Genomic DNA, 25,094 nt, shown 5'->3' on the forward strand with positions numbered 1-25,094 from the left:
AGAAAACAAACCAAAAAAAAAAAAAAAAAAAAAAAAAAAAAAAAACCATATATATACATGTATATATATATACATATATATATATATATATATATATATATGAAATCTGCGCTCAGATTAACAAAGTAAATAAAAACCAGAAAGGAGCCTTACTCTTTATAATGAAAAGTCCTTTTCAAATATGTGAAAGGCAGAGCATCAGTCAGTTAAGTGTGATACCCTTGATCTCAGCTCAGGTCTTGATCTCAGGGTCGTGAGTTCAAGCCCTGCATTGGGCTCTACGCTGGGCATGGAGCCTACATTTTAAAAATAAATAAATAAACAATTTAAATGAATAAATTAAATAAAACATGTGAAAGGCCAGTCTGACAGTTGAGAACAAGGTGTTAATGCCAAACGCTGACGTACACGCACCCACACGCACCCACACGCACCCACACGCATCCACACACAAACAACAAATACAGGTAATACTGTGAGTCACGATGTCACTCTGGACCCACTGTGGCTGGGACCCCTGCCCTGGTGACCCGGCCACCAACCTGCAGGTACCCTGGGTTCCTAGCTCCCCACCAAGGGGCTCTCCCCATCTCTTTACTCAGAGCTCCTTTGTAGGCACCCTTTTAAGGCTTCGCATCTCTGGGTAGCATTTAGATACCTGCACCTGCCCAAGAGCCCAATTCTCAAGTGTCTCAATGACAGGAGACCATCCCACACCTGTCTGCAGACCTGGGGCCTCATTCTCCAAGTCCAGGCCCCCGCACGCTCACGTGCCCAGCCTTTCCCCCACACACTCTGCTGCCAACACCTTGTTGTGTCCATCCTGGAGGGATCACATCTCGCCCCGCAAGTGTCAAATTAGGGACTGGGCTCTACCAGGAAGTGCTTCTCACAAAGCAATGGATGATCCAAGGATTTCCATTTCTAAATGCCTAGAGCACAAGAAACAGCACGACCCCCTCAAGGAAAAGAGTGTCCGTGACCACCACTGCCACACCCACAAGCACAAGAAGAGCGTTCACGGCTGCTCTTATTGTATTCCCACGACCTGTTGATGGGGCTGCAGGGGTCATGAGGTAGAAATGTCTGTGTATTAGAGTATAAACATTCAAGGCCCACATGTTCAAAAGGCCATGGATACAAAAGAAGTTGAGTGAAAGGCTGAAGAAGTAAAAGTGGACACCGTATCCTGCTGGCCTGTGACACCCGCAAACTTCCTCAAAGAGCCCAATGACACCCTCCGGAGAGACGTTAGCATCCTTCATTCACCACAGCTGCAGACACCGACTCACATGCTGGCCAACCTCTGTGTCCTGGCAGCTGCCTCCTTCCCGGTTCAGGGTCTGTGCCACCGTTCAGGGCTCTGCAAGCACGCCCACCTCCCACACCAAGCCTCACCCCCTTGAAACTTGACTATGGTCATTGCCAAGGGGACAGCATGACAGACTTGCACACCGTTTAAGACCAGGGTTACGTACCGGCTGACCCTCTTGGCAAAGTGGTGAGGCCAGCTCGGAATAAAGAAATCACTTCCACAGAGTCCTAGTTACTTGGCGCAGGGAAAATGACGTGGAACGCAATCTCTGAGCACTACGAGGATGACACTGAGCACAAGGCCAGTGCAGGGTAAGCAACTGAGCCCTCGGGAGCTGGCAAAGAGCCTGCAGGGGGCAGGGGCATGCTCCTGCAGCAGAGCCTGCTCCACCTGCACCAGCCTGCAACCATCCCAGAAACAGGATGAACTGAACCCTGCATCACCACCAACTGAGGAAGAACCAAGTAAGTAGACAAAAATCCCAGTAGCAACCCGCTAGGACCAGTGAATTCTGGAGCTGGAAGACCCACCATGTGGCCTGCAGTCCTGCTAAAGGTGACTTCAGTCAGGCCAATAACTGGACCAATAACAGGAACCTAACTGGTCCCCCGTGGGAAGAGTCAACAGGGCCACTTGCCATATCACCCACACGGTGGGAAGGCCTGCACAGAAGCACAAAACCAGGAAGCCCTACTCACCATATTCTGGTGTTTGCAGAATTCTTTAAAAAAAAAAAAAAAAAAAAAAGTGTGAACAGGGCGCCTGGGTGGTTCCGTCAGTTAAGTGTCCGACTCCGGCTCAGGTCATGATCTCAGGGTCCTGCGATCGAGCCCCGCATCCAGCTCCTTGCTCCTCAGGAGAGTCTGCTTCTCCCTCTGCCTCTCCCCCCAGCTTAAGCTCTCTCTCAAATATATTTAAAAAATCTTAAAAAAAAAAAAAAAAAAAAAGATGTGTGAAGTGTATCTGTTGCAAAAGATTAGGGTTAGTCCTGCAAGAACAAGGCCTGCTGAGTGCCCATCCGGGTGACGGCAACAACAGAACACATTTCACCTGGCGGTTCTATACTCCATGGATGAACTTCACCTCTGCATGAAATCCAGAAGTCAGACACCTTCACAGCGACCCACAAGAGCAAGTGAGGGTAAGCAGCACGGGGTACAGGGAAGGCCCCTCATCCCGCATCCACTCTCTCAAATTAAGAGCCACTAAGACAACTTCCTGGGGAAGAGGAGGGACATCCACACAGCATTTGCTTCATTTCTGAGAACACTCCTAAGAACAGATCCATCAAAAACTTTCCGTATGAAGGGACGCCTGGGTAGTTCAGTCGGTTAAGCATCTGCCTTTGGCTCAGATCATGATCCCAGGGCCCTGGGATGGAGCCCAACATCGGGCTCCCTGCTCAGCGGAGGGCCTGCTTCTCCCTCTGCCTCCCTCTCCCCCCGCTTGTGCTCTCTCTCTCTCTCTGTGTCAAATAAATAAAATCTTTTAAAAAATTTTTTTTCAGTATGAAGAATTGTGAAAACTACATGACGCACATGTTTCTAGGTTTAATCCTGACAGTGTTACAGTTAATTCACTTACGAGCGGTCCCTGAACGTGCATCAGACAGCACACTTTGTCAGACGTTCAAAAGGCTTGAGAACCACACCTCTGTACGTGCAGTGGCATGAGAAGTAGATGGGGTGACTCCAGTGGCCTGCTGTCCCTCTCCTCCATCACCCACCTCAGGCATCAGGAAGCAGCTCTTTCCCAGACCCTCAGCAACCCTGCTCTCGAGACAGGACCTGGAGTCGGCTGGCTTCAGCAGGCCCTGTGCGGCTTCCTGAGTATGAGCGGAGTGTGAGCCATGGGGCAGCGTCCTGACCACATGACATGGAGTTACAGGTGGAGGTTCCTTCCCTCCAACTCACAGCTGCACCCCACCATCTAGCACACAGTAGGTACAGAATTGTTTTGAGTGTTTCTCATTTTTTCTCCAAAAATGCACATCCTCTGCAATTTTCTAACACTGCTTAAGCCATTCCTCTTGGAATTATTTCCCTAATGTTTCACTGAAGTATAACCTTCTTGCACATTTCTGTGTAATGGAGGATAACAGAGAGACACCTCTCTACCCCCTTTAAAATATACTGAACATCTGCAATGCTTCTCCAAATTTATGTACACAGACAACACAGAGTTTGAAGCTTTGGAGGAAAAACATCTCCCTCCCTTGCCTACCTGTCATTCAGCCTAAGGTAAATGTGACCAAGTGTTTGGTCTGGACCAAGGCCAGTGCCCTGAATACTTGGTGGACGCCACAAGAAGGAAGGAGACAGACATGACACCAGTATGGTTCCCTCACCACTAGATCCTGGGCTATTGGAAATTCATATAAAGAAATTAAGATCTAATCCTCAAGTCTTCAAGTTACCACATAGTTAATGCTTCCCAAAGAGGGATCCACAGAGAGGGAGGAGCTATTTTCCATTCAGGTGACCTGACCCTCCCCCAGCCACACCGAGGAGCAGAAAGAGCCTCACCAGGGGCGCCTGGGTGGCACAGCGGTTAAGCGTCTGCCTTCGGCTCAGGGCGTGATCCTGGCGATATGGGATCGAGCCCCACATCAGGCTCCTCCGCTATGAGCCTGCTTCTTCCTCTCCCTGCTTGTGTTCCCTCTCTCACTGGCTGTCTCTATCTCTGTCGAATAAATAAATAAAATCTTTAAAAAAAAAAAAAAAAAAAGAAAGAGCCTCACCAGACACTCCCGGCTGCCTTCCCCTCGACAAGTGGATGCATCATTCCAGCCCTCCCACCGAATAAAGGTCCCAGGTCTGGAGCAGCACCGTGGACGTTCAGAGGCTCCACAGGTAACTGATTCCTCTGCTACAGTGTGAAGCAACTGCTTTTAAATGCTGCACATAAGAAATTACTCTAACCCTCGGCTCACCCCACTGCAATAAAAGTAAAATTAAAACGTTGGCTTAGAAATAATCCTCAAATAGAAAACACAACCTTCTTGGCATACACTCCTTTTAATTTTTTCAGCACTGAACACCCATACTCCCAGACATTTCCTGTAAGATCAAACACCCCACTCTTTGTGAGTGTCCTCACAGGCCTCATGCAGACCTCAAGGGGAGTGACAGCTGCACTTGTGGCCAGCCCTCCAGAAGGAAAGAGCAGGAGCCCTGGCCGACCAGGGGCCAGCCCTGCTCCACAGTGCACCCAGGGGGCCTGAGGCACACATTCCTGCTGAGTCAGGGCTGTGGGTGAGCAGCTGTCACCTCGTCAGCAACGGGTGACAAGCAGCGCCACAGTGCCTGGAGCAACACCACCGAGCAGCCAAACTCTCCCCACACAGCCCTGATTTATTAAATTCAAACAGAAGAATGCCAACGGTACCCAGGGGAAGCCGTCACATATGAAAAGTCACGAGCATGAAGCCCCTGCATGGGAGCTGCCCTCCCCCCACCCATGTCCCTGACACCTTGTGCTGGTGCCCAGGTTCAGAAGCACATCCATGTCACATGTCAGAGCCCAGGGACTCAGGGACCTACACAGACCCTGCAACATGGGACCCCCAGAGCGCGTGAACATCACAACAAAACAAGGTTCCTGAGGTGGAAATGGGAACTCCCGTGGGAGGCACGCTGAACCCTCGGAAGGAGACCACCCACGGGGCCCGGCCCACGGCATTCCTCCATGCTCTTGAAGCCAGTGGCATCTCCTGGCTCTCGGCTGCCACACTAGGTTGCTGGCTTCCCAGTGAGACTGGCCCAGCCTGAATCCAGATTCTGTGTTAAAACTATTTCTTTTCAGGACACCTGGGTGGCTCAGTCGGTGAAGCATCTGCCTTTGGCTCAGGTCATGATCCCAGGGTCCTGGGATTGAGTCCCGCATCGGGCTCTAGTCCCGCATTGGGCTCTAGTCCCGCATTGGGCTCCTTGCTCAGTGGGGAGTCTGCTCCTGCCTCTGTCTGCCACCCCCCCTGCTTGTGCGCTCTCTCTCTCTGACAAATAAATAAAATCTTTAAAAAAACAAACTTTCTTTTCAAGCAATCTAAGCAATGGTTCTTTGCAAATCAAACACTGTTGTGACCTAGGAATGATCCCCCTTCTCAGTAAGAGACAACAAAGGCTCTTCCTCTCTCTGCTGCCTGGCGATCAGCACAGAGCCAACCGCCTGTCCATTCTGTCCTTTTGCCAAAGGCCCTGGAGGGCACGGGGGAGGGGACGTGAGCACTGGCGGATGAAACACCCACAGATGATGACAGAGTGGCCCAAGTACATCAACTTGAAAGAAGCAAAAACAAGTGTTCAGGAGAATTAAAGGCTTAACCCGGAAGTGAGAGACCAGTTCTGCCGCTGAGTCACGGACTTACATTCCCAGCCCCAGAGTGCAGACCTCCACGGGCCTCACGATGTCTACGGCAGGACACTTCAGAGCTGGCGGGCCTAGAGGAGCGTCCTGCTCGAGACCCCACCCCTACCAGGCTGAGTGGCATGGGCCCTGACATACAGGACGCACAAAGCCCAAGGGGGAACACACTGCCCAGAGTCCGACGGCCAACAGTAGAGAGAAGGATCAGAGAGAAGGCCATTAGGGTTTTGGTTAATGGCAAGCCTGCCACTGTCCTGAACCAAGTTACCAGAAGAGTTCTCTTTTCCTGTCTCACCACCCACCACGGGCAGCTAGGCCAGCTGAGTGTGGACAGCATTCTTCCAATTACACTGCCTGGAAGTCAAGCCTTAGCCACCGTCCAACCTCCACTGTGACCTCCCCCTGCCCCACTGACCTCCTTTCCCCACTGACCTCTGGCCCCTGTGAGCACCCCCCAGGTGACACAGAGACAGCAAGTATGGTGAGGATGGCTGCAAATTCACTTCATCTCCACAAGTCCAGTCACAAGATCAGCCCCAAAGCACTTCCCTGCTGCCACTACAGCCCCACAAGACCCTAGTTTCTATCAACTCTCGTCAGATTTCTAACATGTGTACCCACTTCAGGGCTTACATGACTCCACACCCAGACCACAAGGCAACTCTGAGAACTCTGACACAGCGGCCTTGCCCGGGGGAGAAAAACCAAAGCCTTTGCATTTTCTTACGCTGTAGACCACTGGGGCCACTTCTCAGGACACTGCCTTAAGATGCACTTCCCTGGAAGGCCAGCGAGCCAGCGCTGGGGGGCCTGCAAGGGAAACACTCTCCACAACCTATGGCGTCTGCAGGCATCCGCTTGCCATGAGCAAAAGGCAGCCCGTTCACCGCCAGTTTCAAGGTCCCAAGTGACCCATGGCTTCCATGGGATGCAAGCAGGGATTCCTGCAAGACCACTGGGAGGCAAAGGCAGGCAAGCACCTGCAGCATGGGGTGGCCACAGGGTAGCCATGCACCGAGCCATCTGCCCGCCCCAAGGAGGCTCCCAACAGAGCAAGAGCCTCACACATGCATCACGTGCTGGACAGTCTTCATCCACAGAGGGGTCAGGAACTGTGAAGGTAGGTACAACGAAAGCATGGTACTCTCAGCCTAGGCACGTTAAAAACCAACCCACATCATGTCCTGCATCCACACACTGCAGCTAACTAACCAGACAGTCCTTAGGGCAGTGTCACAGGAGCAATGCTGGTGCACTAGTTTCACAAACAAATCTGAAATTCAAGTAAACAGGGACCATCCAGATACCTTACCTGTGCAACCCCCAATCAAATCAGCCAGTCTGTGCTATGTTTTAAACATCAAATGGGCCACAGCTAGCATAGCAGAAAGAGACAACAAAATCTGGAAGATGTGGAAGTCAGTTTAGTAGGTGAAGCATTTTTCCCAGGTAATAAGACTTCTCATTAGAAGATTCATAAAGGGGCGCCTGGGTGGCTCAGTTGTTGAGCGTCTGCCTTTGGCTCAGGGCGTGATCCCAGGGTCCTGGGATCAAGCCCCACATCAGGCTCCCTGTTCTGCTGGAGCCTGCGTCTTCCTCTCCCACTTCCCCTGCTTGTGTTCCCTCTCTCACTGGCTGTCTCTCTCTGTTAAATAAATAAATAAAATATTTAAAAAAAAAAAGATTCATAAAAATATTTTCCATTAAAATAACAAATGATATCAAAGTGTCTAAAATAAACTACACAGACATTCCTTTCCGAGTACACCGTATGTAAGTAACACACACACAACCACACCGTTCCGTGTTCCGTAAACATTCACAACCTTAGTTTGACCCAAACTATGAATTTCAATTCTCAAAAGTAACAGGTACAACTACAGGACATAGAGATTTTATAATTTACGTGGCTCTGGCACATATGACAAGTACGAATTCTAACACATACTGCTTTGCTGCACTCTCAACCTCCCTCCACTAAACTATAAATTCTCTCGTAAGAATCTCAATTGTAATTAAATAAGTACCAAATATTTAAAAACAAAAACATTAAAGATGCCCTTTATTTTTTATTTATTTTGGGGGAAGAGGCAATTCCACTCCAAGATATATACCCAAGACACATGAAAACAGGTGTGCAAACACTTATACACAATTGTTCACAGCAGCTCTGCTCACAACAGCCAGGGTGGAAACAAACCATGCCTATCGACTTGTGAATGGGAAGCAAAAAATGGCCCATCCACACAATGGAGTATTATTCAATCATAAAAAGGAATGAGGCTCTGACACACGCTCCACCACAGGTGCACCTCAAAGACACGCTCCGTCAAAGTACCAGACACAAAAAGGCCACATGTCATTATGATCCCACTGATGTGAGATTTCCAGAGTAAGTAAATGTGCAAAGATGGAATGCAGATGAGTACTTGCTAGGGGCTGGGGAGGCACAATGAGAGCGAGTGGGAATGGGCACCAGGATTCTTCTTAGGGTGATGAAAAGGTCTTAGAACTAAGGGCACCTGCGTGGCTGAGTAGGTTAAGTGTCTGACTTGTGATTTTGGCTTGGGTCATGATCTCATGGGTTATGGGACTGAGGCCCCCGTTAGGCTCTGTGCTCGACAGGGAGTCTACCCCAGATTCTCTCTCTCCCTCTCCCTCTGTCCCTCCTTCCTCTCTCTCTCTCTCAAATGAATAAATAAATCTAAAAAAAAAGAAAAAGAAAAGAAAAAGTCTTGGACTAGACAGAACAACTGTTCAACACTGAATGTACCAAATGCTACCAAATTGTTCACTTTAAAATGGATAGTAGTGAATTTTATGATGTGAACTTTACCTCAATTAAAACAACAACACAATAGGGGCGCCTGGGTGGCACAGCGGTTAAGCGTCTGCCTTTGGCTCAGGGCATGATCCCAGCGTTATGGGATCGAGCCCCACATCAGGCTCCTCCGCTATGAGCCTGCTTCTTCCTCTCCCACTTCCCCTGCTTGTGTTCCCTCTCTCGCTGGCTGTCTCTATCTCTGTTGAATAAATAAATAAAATCTTTAAAAAAAAACAAAAAAAAAACAACAACACAATAAGAATTTTTTTTTTTTTTTTTAAGAGCAAACACCTTTGCCTTCTTCCGCTGATAATTCAGTCCTAAAGCCATCAACCAGAGCAGGGAAGGGTGGGGATGGCATCAGAGCCTATGGGGGGGTGAGGAGGGGTCCATGAGGCAGGCAACCTGACAAAGGTGCCAGGATGAAGGGCACCCCCGTAGAGGGGCAGCCGAGCACAAGAATTAGGAACCTGAATGGAAATGGAAAGGGGTTCCCCAAAGCACCTGGCCAGCAGGGCATCCAGGTGGAAGGCGGCCTGGCAGGGTGTCAGAGGCCAAGCATAGCAGATAACAGCGTCCACACGGGAGTAGCCTGGCCAGCAATGTCAGTATAAAAAAAAAAAAAAAAAAATCACCTGATTTAAACCAAAAGCTTAGATATCTGGACTTTACACATAATAGTTTTATAAAATTCTACATGAGCTGTTTAATAAAAGAGGAAATGAGAGGGGAGATAGCTACAAATAAGACCTTATCGGAAATTAGCAGGCAATTTTAGACAGCTGTTTAGATACAGATAGTGTGCACAGTGCATGTATATAAATCTAATGTACATATGGGTATGACTGCTAGAACAAAAGACACGATGTCCGCCTTTGACAGAGATGGGAGGGCCCGATGAAGCGAAAACCTGAAGACATTACCAATAATGCACCCAGAGAGGAAAGGAGATAGAAAATACAAAGGACAAGAACGCTGAAAACAGAATGAGGTTGACAAAGTTCTAATCAGAGTCTGGAAGGAAAAAATAGAAAAAGAGAACTGCAAAGAATGAGAGTTTTCCAGAAGTAACAACAGAAAAGAGTCAGATGTAGGAAACAAAGCTACATAAAACAAGATCAACAAAAAGAAGTCCACGCCTGACACACCATGATACAAGCGAGAACGTGGAAAACAGAGAAATCCTAAAAGAAGCCGTAGAGAAGAGGGACCTCACCTGCAGGAACCACCATTCAACTGGCCCCAGGCGACCGAGGGCACAGGCGCCAGAGGAGACAGTGTGCACTGCAAGAAGACCGCCTCCCAGCTGGGATGGCACACAACAAAATCACCATCAAGAATGAGGGTCAAAAAGAAATTTCAGACAAATAACCAAGATGTAATTGCTACTAAAACACCTTTATGGGAGGAACTTCTAAAAATACTGAAAGAAGTAAAATTATCCCTAAGGGTAGGTGGTCGGAGATACAAAAAGGAGTAGTCAGGGGCAGCTGGGTGGCTCAGTCCGTTGAGCATCGGTCTTCAGCTCAGGTCATGATCCCAGTGTTCTGGGGACCGAGCTTCGCATCCGGCTCCCAGCTCAGCAGGGAGTCTGCTTCTCCCTCTCCCTCTGCTCCTCCCCTTTGCTCATGCTCTCTCGCTCTCTCTCGCCCTCTCACACTCCCTTGCAAATAAATAAAATCTTTAAAAAAGAAAAAGTAATAGTTAGCAGAAGAAATTCTATACACATACAGGAACGTCCACACAAACACTGTCTTTAAGATAATAATGTGTAATGTTCAAGAGAAGGACGGAATGCAAACCTGACAATCACAACATGTCAGGCGAGAAGTGGTCAGCATTGGGGTACGCTGTGTATGACATATGGTGGGTTAAGAAACTAACTTTTGACTTTAAATATTCATGATACAAATCTGTAGACTATCATTAAAGAAGAGAAATAGGGGAGGGCGCCTGGGTGGCTCAGTGGGTTAAGCAGCTGCCTTCAGCTCAGATCATGATCTCGGGGTCCTGGGATCAAGCCCCATGTCAGGCTTTCTGCTCAACGGGGACTCTGCTTCTCCCTCTCCCTCGGCCCCTCCCCCAGCTCATGCACACAGGCACGCTCTCTCTCTCTCAAACAAATAAATAAAATATTTTTTAAAAAGTAAAGAAAGAAGAGAAATAGAATATATAACTTCTAACTCAAGAGACAGGGAAATTGTGGAACAGGATTGGGGGAGGATATAAGAAAAAACATATTCTGAAAAAGGCAAAAATTAAGGTGAGATGAGGCCACACAGGTGGAGCCTAATCCATTATGACTGGCGTCCTTAAAAAGAGATCAGAACACAGAGACAGACACAGACTGAGGGGTGACCATGTGAGGACACGGGGAGAAGGCGGCCATCTGCAAGCCAAGGAGAGGCCTCAGGAGAAACGAGCCCTGCCAGCACCCTGATCCCAGATTTCCAGCCTCCAGGACCTTGAGAGAGGCCCCCAGTCCAGGTATTTTGTCATGGCGGCCCAAGCAAACGAATACTCCAAACGACGGAATATTCTTCAGCACTAAAAGAAATGAAGCACGGGCACAAGCTACAAGATGGAGGAACCCTGGGAACGTTATGCTGAGTGAAAGGAGCCAGTCACAAAGGGCCACACCCTGTACGATCCTAACTACAAGAAATACCCTGAATGGGCAAATCCAGAGAAAAAGGAAACAGATCAGTGTCGCGTAGGGCTGAGGAGGATGGGGGCTTCGGGGTAATAGCAAAGAGGCATGGGACTCCTTTTTGGGGTGAAGAAAATTCTAGAACTGATAGTGGTGATGGTTGCACAGCTCAGGCAGACTAATGTCACTGATTTGTACACTTTAAATGGGTGAACTGTATAAAATGTAAGTTATATCTCAACAGAAGTATTTTTAAAAGACCCCTAAAAGGTCAATATCTATTATCCCGATTATATTTATATTTATATTCATAAATATACTAAAGCACAGACAAGTCACCTTTCTACTTGGTTAATTTTGATAAATTGCATTTTTCTAGGGACATCTACTTTGTCTAAGCTACCAAACGTATCAGCAAAAATGTTCTTATGGTGTCATTTCTAGTCCCCAGAGTGCACACATCACAGCTCCCCCCCTCCCCAACACAGTTTGGTCACTCTGCCTCTCGACCCCTAAACAAGCCAGAAGCTTATGCTCTTTGGGTCCTGCCTTCTCTGCATCTCCAGCACTGCCTGGCTGTCTGCTCCCGTCCCGTCCGGTCCGGTCCCATCCCTTCTGCCCCGACTGAGGACCTTCCTTGTTTGCTGTTACAGCTTTTAAGGCATGGTCAGCCAGAGCGTGAGCATTCCAGCTCTGTAGGCCCCACAGCAATCTCCCTTTTTTTTTTTTTTAATAACAACGTATAAAAAAGGAAAAGCCACTGTTGTTGGCTCCAAGGCCATACAAAAGCAGACCAAGGCCAGACTGGGCCCGCGGGCCACAGTTTCATAACTCCTGCTCAACGTTTTAAACTCCCCTTCAAACACACAGCAGCCACATCTCGAAAGTTTTGATAGGTAATAATTTTGTTACTGTTCATTTCTACCTTTCCTACTGTAAAATCACTACTGGGGGTGCCTGAGTGGCTCAGTCTGTTAAAACGTCCCACTCTTAATCTCAGGGTCATGAGTTCAAGCCTCACACTGGGCTCCAGGATGGGTGTGGAGTCTACTTAAGGAAGAAAAAAAAATTACCACTGGGATTTCTTCTTTGACTCACGTTTAGAAATCTGTATGTTTTCAAACTAAAAATTCATGTCTTACTCTATCTTCTGCATCTGAATTTTAATGTCCCTGTTTTGTGGTCAAAGAATGCAGTCTGCGCACTACAGAGTCTTTGAAATTTCCCGAGACTTGTGTTTTAGGGCCCAGTAACTGTGCAATATTTTCAGTTTAAGAACTGTGTACTCCCCAGGGGCCGGCCCCCAGCCTGGGCCATCCACGCACATCGTCTGGAGTGGGGGAAGGCCAGGCTGAGGGACAGCCATGAAGCCTGTCCGCTGGGTGCCCTGGGAAGCAGCACAGAGCCACACTGCAGCATACCCCGCGGGGTGTGGAGAGCTCACACCCGCTGAAAAAGAGCCAATTAGGAATCACCTTTTATCACACGAGAAAACCACGAGGGAAGGACCAGAAGCCCAAGAACTTGAGGGAAGGACCAGAAGCCCAAGAACTTGAGGCAACAGAACCTAAAGGCTACTACCAAGAACACAGGTTTGTTGTATTAGAGACATAAAAGCAGGAATGGAAGCCAGAGAGAAGGAACAGGAAGATCATAAAAAGAACCAGACAAATGTCTGGAAAAAAAGGAGAAAAAGACTCACTGCCACGTTTAAAACCCGACTGACTCGGGACTCAGCCAAGAGGAGCCATAGCCATGAGGGCCAAGCCTAGGGCGGACAGGGAGCACGAGGTGGGGGGAGAGGGTGTCCCGAGTCACCAGGTATGGGTGGGACAGAGGCAAAGCCCGAGAAGCTCCAGGAGCACCTCCCTCACCCGCCTGCTGTCATTCACTGATGTTGTCTGCATCAGGAGAAAAAAAGAAAAAAGGAAATCTGTGTGATCATTTCTTTCTACTCATCCTTATTTGACTGAACTACGGGACTCCTGTATGTGGTGGTCAACAGACCCAGAGATCCATACACAAAAAGCAACCTCTCGAACACAAACAGGACAAAGGAGGTAAAGAGCCTCCGGAAAACTGCAAGGAGCCTAGGCGAGAACACCGAAACACTGCTTTACTGCCGGGGTGGGGAGAGGACAGGAGGTGAGGAAAACTGTGGGAATCCTCAAAACTTGGCCCAAGTTCACAAACCTGAATCAGTTTCCCGATCCAAGACAAGCCCATAGCTCATGGTTTCAGGTTTCACTTCAGATGCGGAAGCCATAACACAGATCACACACTGCAGGAGGCACGAGGGGGGCAGAGCTGCCACAGCACAGGGTTCCAAGACCCCATCTAAACAAAAGGAACCCAGAGCTTTCCGCCTCCACCCTGGCTCAGGACCATTCCACATCCCATTTCCACCCTGCTTCACGCACTCCTTGGAAGAAGGCACCAGAAGGGAGGAGCCTGGGGAGCTATGTGCCCGGTACCCAGAGACTGCCAGCCCCACCTGCAGCCAGACCGCCCTCCCTGCTGAGCACCTCTCTCCGGCAGGCCCCGCCCCTGCCCCAGGCGGAGGGCACTGCCCACCATTCGCCAGGCAGCCTGGCAGGAAAAGGGGCCTGGGTGCGCCCCTCCAAAACCAAAGTAGCCCCAGTTCCACAAAAATCCACACAGTGGTATTACTGGAATAAGTAGCAAATTAAAATTCGGGGCAGTACATTACACATCTCAGACTTACTCATCAAAGGAAAATAAATGTCTGACAACAGAACTTTCCCGACACTCCTACCTGCCTTGGCCTACCTCATGAGATAGCCAAACTAACTTGACTTTCATTTCTTCTATTAGCCAACTATCTGACGAAGTAAAACTCCACTGACATTCTCAGTATTTTGTTACAGTGAGAACTCAAGTGCCCAGAAGATGAGTACGGTCTGAGCCCTAGCGAGCACTCCATGCTCCCCAGCACTCAGCGTCGCAGGGCCAAGCCCTCGCACCGGGGGAAGGCAAGGACCCTGAGAGCTGCTGGACTCCCCCCAAGGGCCCTGGCATCCACCGCTTGCTCGGCTCCCAGGGGCAGATCCTGGCACACACAGGCCCAGGCCAGGGTGCCAGGCCGGGAGCATCCATGGTTGGTGGCAACTTCTTCCTAGGTTCCTGATCCCAGAAGATAGGGTCCAGGCCTAACTGGTGGCTTCCACGCAGGAGGGCAGCACCTAAACTCCTATCCCAGACTGTCAGGCTTTTGAAGACCCCCAGAGAGCCTAGGAAAGACACTGGATCTGGGGGGACAAGAGCCTGTCCCTCAGTCTACAGAAAGAAAGCAGCATAAAACCCAGACCCAGAGGGGGTGCCGGCAGCAGAGCTCAGCAACGCAGGGAAGGGCCTCCTCAGCACCAAAACTCTGGCAGCGAAGGAGGACACATCAGTGCCCCCAAGAGGAGACCTGAGAGGAGGGACAGAGGGCCCCCACGTGTTCCGTAGGTGCCCATCTGCAGTGCGGGCCATGGGCAGCCCCCTAGACAAGCAGAACCAAGGCTTCAGGAGCCTGGAGAAGTCACACAAGGTTCCTTGGATGGGCTTCTCACTATGGGCTTCCAACTGGAAACAAGTGACAGTCGAGAACCCTGAGAAGCACACCTGTGTGCTTCTGTGAAAGACACAAAGTGCCCTGCCCTCCAGGAACCCGGAGTCAGCCAGGAAGGGCCCCCAGTCTCACTACCCTGTACACTACCATGTGCTGGCCTGAGCCCTGTCACTTCTCACACGGCCCTGAGATACAGCCTGGGCAGTGAGGCACCCCAGCCTGGGAACCACCCCTGATCCCCTTCTCATGGGAACCCCCAGGGCTGGGCCACCAGGACCAGATATGACAAAGCATCTGCTAACCTGGAGACCTAACAAATGTCATCTTGCCGGTAGGTCAGCGCTTACTTCCTCTAACAACAACGGAATTAAAGAAATGGAATCACACCTCCACAGAGCTCTCGTTTCCTTTTTCCTTCCCCCCTGGACGCAGCGCCCCAAAAGGAGTGAAAAATGAAAACCGTCTCCTATTTACTTACAAGGTCAAATATAGAAGCCATGTGTTTCCTTCACCAGAGAGGTTTTGTTTGTGCAGTAGCAGTGGGCTGCCGTGGGCACCTCATCGGATCCTACAGCAGCCCATGAGCTGCAGCCTCCCGCACGTCATCCTAAAGAAGGGAGGACTGAGGTCCAGGTCAAATAACTGCCTGAGCACAGGGGGAGCAAACAGGGGAGCCACAGAGGGCAGACGTGCAGACCGTGCTGCTGAATGGGGAACAGGGGGGACGCGGGACAGGGATGGTGCCTGGGAAAGACCACTGCCCAGAGCTGAGAGCAGGGGCGAACAAGTGGGAGGAGCCCAGCGCAGCAGCTGCTGGCCCTCAGCATGGCTCACCTTTTGAGCAGGAGAGCTAGATCCACACCCCATGGGGGTGAAGTTCAGACTCTGCCTGAGTCCGGTCGTGACACCCACCCCACAGCAGGCACCACTGCTGCTCCCCACAAGAGCAGCTGTAGCCTGGCACCGGTCCCTCCAACGCTCAGACCCAGCAAGGCCCAGCAAGGCCCAGAGCCTGACCGCCAGCCACCCCACCCGAAGCTGTGAGCACATGGGCCCATGGGCCGCTGAGCCAACTCACAGACATTAACATCTCACAGAGAGGTACTTCCTCCCCTGCCTGTGCAGCCCTCCCCCGCCTGCTCTGATTCTGCTCTGTCGGCCTTCAGGCTGGGTCACCCCAGCCAGATCGCTTACCCTCTCTGTGCAAACCAGACTCACAACAGCTTGCACAGAATTGCCGCAGTGATTAAATGAATGAACGCAGGTAGAGTGCCCAGGGCAGGACCTCACACCGGGTGAATGCTCAGTACGTGCTGGCTGCCACCCCCATGCTCTTCCCGAAGATTTGACCCTGGTCAGAAACTTGGTCACAAGATTTCTGGGTAACAGAGGAGACTGAACACACATAATAGCTGGTGGAAACCCACCAGCAACTACACAGAGCACTTTCCCTTTTTAAGGCATAAGCGACAGGGTGAATGAAGGAAGACGGGGAAGGCCCAGCGGGGATGACACTCAGGAGGCTGGAGGCCACACCTGAGCACAAGTGAGGCAACCCAGAACCTCCCTGGTCAACACGCAGGATCCCTGAAAGGCTCAAGATAACTTGGTGCAGCCCCCACTCCCAGCAAAGGCAGCAGTTAATTCTCTGGATGTGATGAGAAGCAAAGGAGGGGCCACAGTAAAAACACAGAACCTCTGTAAGAGGGCGGGAGATGCCCACCACCTGCCTGAACCATCATTAAAACCCTCAGAGAGGGGCGCCTGGGTGGCGCAGTCGTTAAGCGTCTGCCTTCGGCTCAGGCCGTGATCCCGGCATTCTGGGATCAAGCCCCACATCAGGCTTCTCCGCTAGAGTCCTGCTTCTTCCTCTCCCACTCCCCCTGCTTGTGTTCCCTCTCTCGCTGGCTGTCTCTCTCTGTCAAATAAATAAATAAAATCTTTAAAAATAAATAAATAAATAAAACCCTCCGAGAAACAAGAGAAGCCACTGCAACTACTGTCCAAGAATAAGATTCTACGGAGGGAGCACTGGAGAATAAAAGAGAGCTCCCGGAAAATGGAAAGTATAGCAGCAGAGAAGAAGCACCTACCTGACGGCTGGCAGAAAACACTTTGGAAACTGAGAAAAAGAGGGTCAGGAGGAGGGTCAGGAGTCACCGCCTGCATAAAATTCTAGAATAGGACACACTTGGCTCTGATGGGAGAAATCCCACCAGCGCTGCCCCAAACACATCAGCAGGCTTGTCATTAACTGCATATAGTTCTTCTTTTAAAGGTAAAAATTGCACAGGTCTTAAGAGCTTTGAGAAGCATTTTCCCCACCAAGATGTGGAGCGTTGGAATTACCCGACCCAGACAGGCACCACCTGGAGACCTCCATGATAAAGCAAATAGAGTAAAACATTCATCACATTGGATTCTTATAACTTACCCGTATGTTTGAGATCATTCATATTAGGGGCGCCTGGGTGACTCAGTCGGTTAAGCATCCAACTCTTGGTTTCGGCTCAGGTCATGATCTCAGGGTCATGAATGGAGCCCCACATTGGGCTCTGTGTTCAGTGAGGGGTCCGCTTAAGATTCTCTCTCTTCTCTCCTCCATCTGCCCCTCCCCCCTCCTGCCCACGTGCTCTCTCTAAATATCGTTCATATTAAAATGTTGGAGGGAAAGAGTCAGGCAATCAGAATGGGCAGGTACTTCTGGACAGCAATACTGAGAGAGCTGCATGCTGAGGAGAGCACTTTCAAACCCAAGGGTGAACAATCTCTGGCCCAGGATTCTATACCCAGCCAGACCATCAACCAGGCAGAATAAAGACACCATCAACCATTCAACATCTCCACAAATCTGCCTGTCCTGTACTCTTTCCCAGGAGCCTACAAACAGGATATGCTCCATATCGATGAAAAGAGCCAACCCAAGAGAGAAGACATGGGATCCAAGAAGCGGGCTTTTGATACAGGAGAGGAGGAAAGGCGACCCCAGGATGATAGGGAAGCAAGCATGAGGGCAGGGGAGACAGAGGGCAAAACTCTCACTTTGCACCAAGGGAAGTCAGCAGAAAACACCCAAACTGGGAGTTGGAAGCGGGTAGAAGGAACAGAAGTAGCAACAGAGTAATGCTATTTAGAATCAAGGAAGTAAACACCAAAATACTCAGCTAAGAAAAGGTCCCAGTGCTGCTCCTGGGCAGAGATGGGAGGGACAGCCATCTGGCAGCGTCCCACTGAGACACGGGGCCTGCTGTCCTCCCCTCCAATCTGGGCAGATGAAGCAGGACACAAGAGATGCCTCACCAACCACAATCTTGGAGAGGCCTGGGAAGTGACACCACATGGAGAAGAGGGCTCAGCCGTCCCCTCCAGGACACAAGGTGGACGACAGCATGGTGGACCCTCCAGACCAGCTCAGTACCACCAGGGCCTCACCAATGGAGCATGCCGTGCCCGCGGAGGCTGGCCCACACTCCTGACGCACACAGAGAGTCACGAGAGAGAATAAAACGGTGGTTCTTTAAGCCACCGAGTTTTGGTGGCTCATTACACAGCCATAGGTAAGAGAGACAGCAATGAACTACTGTTTTGTGATGAAACTTAACAGAACTATTTTTTTGCCCTTTAAATTATATGGATGCCTAATTTGGACAAAAGTAACTAAAAACTTTTTTTTCAACAATTCAATATAAAGATAAAGCAAAGTAAAATCCTAAGCCTTAAATTAAAATTAAAAAAAAAAAAAAAAAAACCAGCATCTGGCCTGGCAAGCCTGACCCTGCCCCACCATGCCAGATGTACCATGCATGACGGGAGGCCTGACCCCAGTTCACACCAGCTCTTCTCCCTGTCCCCAAGCCAACACCACATTCCAGCCTCATTGACAGCCACAGATTAAAGACCAAGCAGTTTAAGCAGGGAAAGATATAAACTTTCTCAAAAACTCAGCATCTCAGTTATACAGAAGAACAGGGGCAGTGAGAGGCACACAGCCCCCACCTGGCAGCGGTGCACAGCCGCCCTGCAGCGAGCTCGGTGCTCAATGCCAGTCCCGGGCATGCACTGGCAGGCCCCTGCGGCAAGGCGGCTGAGGTCCCCCCAACCCCCCACGAGGAGGACAGCAGGCAAAGATTCCCAGGCACAAGGGTGAGGAGAGAAAGGCAACAAGAGAAAAGGCTCACTCGGACCTTTCAGGGAGAGGACACCCGTGAGTGTGGCCTCCGAGGGGAGATGCATTTAAGACTAAATCTCAGGGTCTACCTGCTGCTACTACACGTGCTGCAGGTTCTGAAGAAGATCTCACACATGGTGTCTTGGTTACAACATCGAACACTGGTCAGAGTCCCACCTACACCCAGTCAATCGCTATTCTAGCCGCAAACACATCTAACCCTCCAGCCCAGGAACGTCTGGGCAGCACTGAAATGGCGCTCTCGAAACCGAGGCAGGGAGCTTCCATGAGGCACACAGGTGGTGCCTGGCTGGCCAACCCGCTGGTGACGCTGCTCCTGAGCAGCTCGGTGGGTGCAAACACATGAATCGTAGCTGCGGGCAGGAGGAATATCAGGTGCATCTCTACGCCCCGAGGGCTCAACTCCTACACTTAAACCCCTCCCACTGGAACAGCCGGCTCCAGTTTCAGCCAGCGAGCGAGCGTGAGAACAGGTCCTGCTCTTGGGCACCGTCAGCCACCGACTCCCGACCTAACCGCTCCCAGCGCTGCCCGTCTCTGGTAAGTACCCATTTCTTCTCAAATTCACGTTTTCTTTCCAAACTGCTCTCAGATGTATCTTGAACTAACTATCTGGCTCAGTGAGCCACCTGCCTGGTCTCCGCTCTGCCTTGCTCTATTCTCGGAGGATTACTCAGGACCCAGCAGGTGCACCACTGGAAAGGAGACCATTATTACAAAACTTTTAATAAGGCTTACACTTTATTCTAAGAGTACGAACAAGTTTACTTGGAAATTAAGTCCTCCTTTCTACATAAAATTTAAACTAAAACTCAAACGTATGTAAGTGTTTATCTGTTCCTTACCTTAAAACTACAGTAAATTTCAACATCAAAGTCATGTATATACAAACACATGTAAACATATATACATATGTGTTTAGACAATTGCTGAACTTATAGGTTAATTTTAAAACTTTCTGAAGTTTAAAGTAAGTACTTTTTTTTTTTTTAAGACTTTACTTATTTGACACAGAGAGAGAGAGAGAGCACAAGAGCTGTAGAGGGAGAGGGAGAAGCAGGCTCCCCAATGAGCAGGGAGCCCAATGCAGGGCTCGATCCCTGGGATCATGACCTGAGCCGAAGGCAGACACTTCACCAACTGAGCCACCCAGGAGCCCCTAAAATAAGTACTGTCTTGACATGTGCTTACCAAAACAAAAAGAACAAAACCAAAGAGGATACCTAAGTATACAGAAAGAGGTTTTTTTCCCTTACAAAGTTTCTCATAAACCTGTAATGACAACAATTATTGACCAAATGGCCAAGTCTGACCAAAGCCACACTTTACTTAAGCAAATTCTGTCTACATTTATTATCTTTATTTTGCATTAACAAAGTCCTCCCCGTGCCTCAAACTGGTATTGTTCGGGATAAACGAGGCAGGGACGCTGAGGGGCACTGGCTCTAGTGACAGGCTGTCTAACGTTAAAGCTGCGTACGTTTACTAGTAAGAGCGTGTGTCTGTAACTTGGGATCTCTGGCTGAAACCAGAAAGAGCCCTAGTTGTTTTTCCAGATCCAATCTTCCTAACTACCTTCTAGAAAACTGTCTTTCTCCCTAGGTCATGGTTGTCCTGAAGTTTATCCTTCATTTTAAAGAACCAAGAGTCTGGGAGGGAGTGGCGGTTAATCACTGGAAAAGCTCAATTGGAGTAAAACTCACAAATCTTGTTCTTGCGACACCCCAGTGGGTAGGCGACAATGGCGTGTCCTTGGGTTATGCAATAACGCCACATCACAATATTGTAATTATAGCATGCCCTTCAAAACGCTCTACCTGACGAGGCTCCCTGCCAGACAGCCGGACAGCACAGAAGGGACCATTACAGCCATAAGTTCAGTTCACAGGGTAACACGCATGACAAGCATACTTGGCCAGTCCGTCACAGCAGTGTCCTATAAAGCTAAGCTATAATTACCTCTATTGTGTCCTATCAAAGTTCAAAAAAAAAATCTTTTTCTACTGTCTGTTTTTTGGATTTCAAACTCCTTAGAAACTTTTTAAACATGCCAGCCACTCACTATTATCTTAACAACTGGCAACGACATTAATTGTCCACACTTACAAACCTATCGAAAGACAGTGCATTGGCAATTCAGAACTTCAAAAACAAGCAAACAAAACCCTGTGGCCAACCGAAACCACAGGCTGCTCAAAGTGCTGTGTGGGCAGTTATGCCCAGACGCCGGGCGGGCCTGTGAACAGGAGCCCAGCAAGAGGAGAAAGGCGGCAGCAGGGCCGGCTCACCGCACTTTCTAAGGCAAAAAAGTACATCAGTTCAACACAAGCAGAAGTTTAAAATGCTTGATGTCATAAAAGGACCATCTTTAAATAAAATAGGAAAACCTCTGGAAGCTCACACAGGGCCCTGTGTGTGGCTTTAAGTCACCACCCCCCCAGGGACCCGCCCCCCAGTGTGGATGCTGTGTACACGGGTAGCCTAGTCTGACAGGACTCCGAGAGGGAGGTCACAGAGGCAGGCGGAGGACAGACCCGACCCGCATTTCAGTGACAGCCACTCTGACCCTGACGGAGGGAGGGAGGGAGGGACGGTGCGTGAGGAGCAGCTCCCAGCACTTCCTGCTGCTCAAGAGTAAACATCATTGTGACACACAAACCTCCTTTGAGGACCAAGCTAACATCTGAACTTTAAAACGTGCTAACGCTGCGGTTCTCTAACAAAGGCCAAATCAAAGGGTCCTGCATGGTTAGCAGCTCTCCAGATACAGATTAACTAAGACAGACGCATGCCGTCTCCAGGAAAAGGCTGTGTGAAACACCTCTCCGCACTTTAGAAAAACCTCACTCTCAATGCAAACCCAAACTTACTACAAACAGTTAAAGCTCTCGATTGTGTTGTTTAGGCAACAATACCCTTTTTTCGGAATATTTAACACCAGCAGCTGCCAGCAAGCACCAAGCCCAGCGGATATAAACTGGCCTGGCAGAGACTGTCACAAACCGCGTCCCTACAGAGGGCGAGACCGACGAGGTCCGGCAGTCAGGTTGAGTTCCTTCACCCTGGTAACCCTCACAGAACTCGCAGACTGACATCATGCTAGATAGGCTCTACCCTTCGAAAGCTTACAATAGCCTCAATTTTAACCCACTTCTTTCTCTGACATTACTGCCTTTTTATGACCAAGTGAATACACCCATCTCCTTCGGCATCTGAAGCAGCTGTTTTAATTAGTGAATTGTGCAACCCTGAGAGGTCAGTTTACCCAAAGTTACTAACACTACTGCACCTGTGAGTCCATCACAGGCTTCCCTTCCCACAGGTCAGCCCTGGAATACTCTCACCTCGTAGGGCACTGGCACGATCCCCGGAGAACCCGTTTACTGTTCTTGGGTGCTAACTGAACAAAGAACAAAAATGCAGACCAGAACTTTACACATGACGTCATCTGACTGAAAAAGTGTATACTAATATTAACATAAAACCAATTATTACCCAAATTATTCTTCTGGGAAACACTAAGATAACTTAAATATAACTTGCCTCCTATAAATATTTGATAAATTTAACATAGGTTTATTTATGTGTTTGCCTAAAAGGACCAGCAGTGCTAAACAAAACTGCTTCTAAAACGAACACAGCATTATCTAACACATCTGAATCATTCTCCTAAGTCCTGAGGGAATTTCTCATTCATCTGCGCTCCGGGGTTTTGGACGCGGGCGGCGTACCTGTGCCCACTCTCGGTACCAGCGTCTGGGGTTTTGGACGCGGGCGGCGTAACTGTGCCCACTCTCGGCACCAGCGTCTGGGGTTTTGGACGCCGGCGGCGTACCTGTGCCCACTCTCGGTACCAGCGTCTGGGGTTTTGGACGCGGGCGGCGTACCTGTGCCCACTCTCGGCACCAGCGTCTGGGGTTTTGGGCGCCGGCGGCGTACCTGTGCCCACTCTCGTCACCAGCGTCTGGGGTTTTGGACGCCGGCGGCGTACCTGTGCCCACTCTCGGTACCAGTGTCTGGGATTGTGGACGCTGGCGGCGTACCTGTGCCCACTCTCGGTACCAGCGTCTGGGGTTTTGGACACTGGCGGCATACCTGTGCCCACTCTCGGCACCGCTGGACTCCGGGCTCACACCTGATAAAGTTTTGCAACTGCCATCATTTTAATCACGGTGCTTCCAGCTAGTGATGAAATCACTTTTCGGATCTTTGCCATGACATATCCTATACAATCATGGGAACCTGACTTGCAGAGGTTCTCACGCCTTCAGAACCAGGGAGCATGGTGAGACGTGCCGGCACACGCCCGCTGACTTATCTAGCTGGCCCAGGTTGGCTGGAATCGCTTCCTGACAGGCAGCAAGGAAACTGTGCTTTTATAGCCCAGAGCATACCTACCCCCCAAGGTATGGGCTGAACTCATAAAGAGTTATTTCACGTTTTTCCCTTTAATAAGAGGGGAAGTTTAGAAAGACACAAAGCTATGCTTACAAGTTTAACATGCTGGGCTCTGACACTGCCACACTGTGCGAGAGGACGGGGCAGGGTGAGCCAATGAACCCTCCCCAGGGCTCTGGGACGCCCCCCCCCCCCAGTCACGGTCACGGGGCAGCCAAAAATCTCATTTCTCACCCAAAATATATGCCTCACCACTACTGCTCTACAAAACTCCTCCCAACAGAAGGGCCACAGACATCAGCAGAAACCACTTCTTAGTAAACATACATCTTTGGAAACAATGGATGAGGATAAAGCAGTTTCTTGGGGTGGGGGGAGTGCTTCTTTGTGTTTTTAAGGAATATGAATAAATGAGCAGAGAAACCAGTTTGCAGAGAATAAAATCAGAGCACTTTCTCAGAAATTTAAGGTAGCCGAGTGAAAACCCAAACTCCACCTGCTTCCACCCCTCCTGCACACCACCGATGACCTCATCGCAGTGTGTGGGACGACAAGGAGAGGCATTTCAGAGAAACTACATTTTATTTTGTGAAAACAAGTCTCTTCAATTTCCCATATGTATTTCTCTATTTTTAAAAGGCTGTTTTCCAGATGAACGTTCTAATCACCCAATGTCTAGAAGGTGATGCTTTATCCACAAAATCCCACGAGACTCAGGACTGACCTCACTTGCCTATTCCTTAAAGCAAAACGACATCTGAAAACCGTTTCGTTAAATCATTTCCTTTTAACTTTACTTTTAAGCTGTTTGAAAACATTTAGAAGCTGAAGCTCTTGAGTGAAAGAGCGGGCCCTGACTCCTCCCGCTGCCCTCCAGCCTCCCCACCCACACGCTTGCTGCTAGACACAGTCACTCCATGGGCTGGTCCGGGGCACTCAGCCGCGCCGCCGGGGCCATGCGAGATCCTCCCAGAACTCAGGTCTTTGTTCTCGGTTTCGGGTTATGAGGCAGAGAGAGTGCCCCAGGGATGTACGGAGCAGCCTCTGAAGGAAACCAGGCTGAGACCTCTGGTTAAGCCTGGGAGGGGGTAGGCATCAGGGAGAGGAGAGCCCTGGGGGAAGGTATAAAAGGCCAGAGACACCTGCAGCCAAGGATGGCCCAGGGCCCACTTCCCAAAGGGTAAAGGCTACCACGATCCAACCATCTCTCAAACAGGCACCACCATTTGGAGGTAAGGCCAGGAAAGGCAGACAGGTGCCCTGGACCGGACATGCTCTCAGCTGTCCACACACATCTGTGTTTGCTGGCCGGGCAGGCGCGGGGTGAGCACAAGAACTTATTCCACAGTGAGCATGAGGTGGGCGGTGGAAACAGCAGCGAAGGAGAACGTTCAGTCCCTCACAGGGATCAGAAACTCAACTTGATAGCATCTCAAAACCATCTGAGTCAACATAAACACAGCACTTACATCTGTATTTGAGACAGCATAAATGCAACTAACTGATAAAGCTGACTTTTCATTTGATTTTGGAAGCAGTAGGGTGGGACCGTATATCTAAATATTCTTTTCTAAGTACACACACGTAGAACACAACATGATTAAATAGGACAGGACAGTCAAGGAGCACTGACCACATGTCACACTCAGACCTTCCCGGCTCTAAGTAAGCAATGTGAGTGTCACACGCAGGCCGGGCCCCTATAGTCATGGTCAGCGCAGTCAGACCAGCACTACAGACTCCATGGACATGGGTTGGGGGGAGGGGGTCCCAACAGTC

The 25,094-nt window shown here is 49.7% G+C and overlaps 1 protein-coding gene across 2 annotated transcripts in view; it reads right to left on the bottom strand.

Annotated features, from left to right (window-relative positions):
* TBCD (tubulin folding cofactor D) overlaps window positions 1-25,094 on the bottom strand; it is a 159,810-nt gene that overhangs the window by 82,367 nt on the left and 52,349 nt on the right. The gene's annotated exons all lie outside the window — the stretch shown is intronic.

The sequence above is a fragment of the Ursus maritimus genome, unplaced genomic scaffold, assembly GCF_017311325.1.
Source record: "Ursus maritimus isolate PB19 unplaced genomic scaffold, ASM1731132v1 scaffold_24, whole genome shotgun sequence".
Taxonomy (NCBI): Eukaryota; Metazoa; Chordata; class Mammalia; order Carnivora; family Ursidae; genus Ursus; species Ursus maritimus.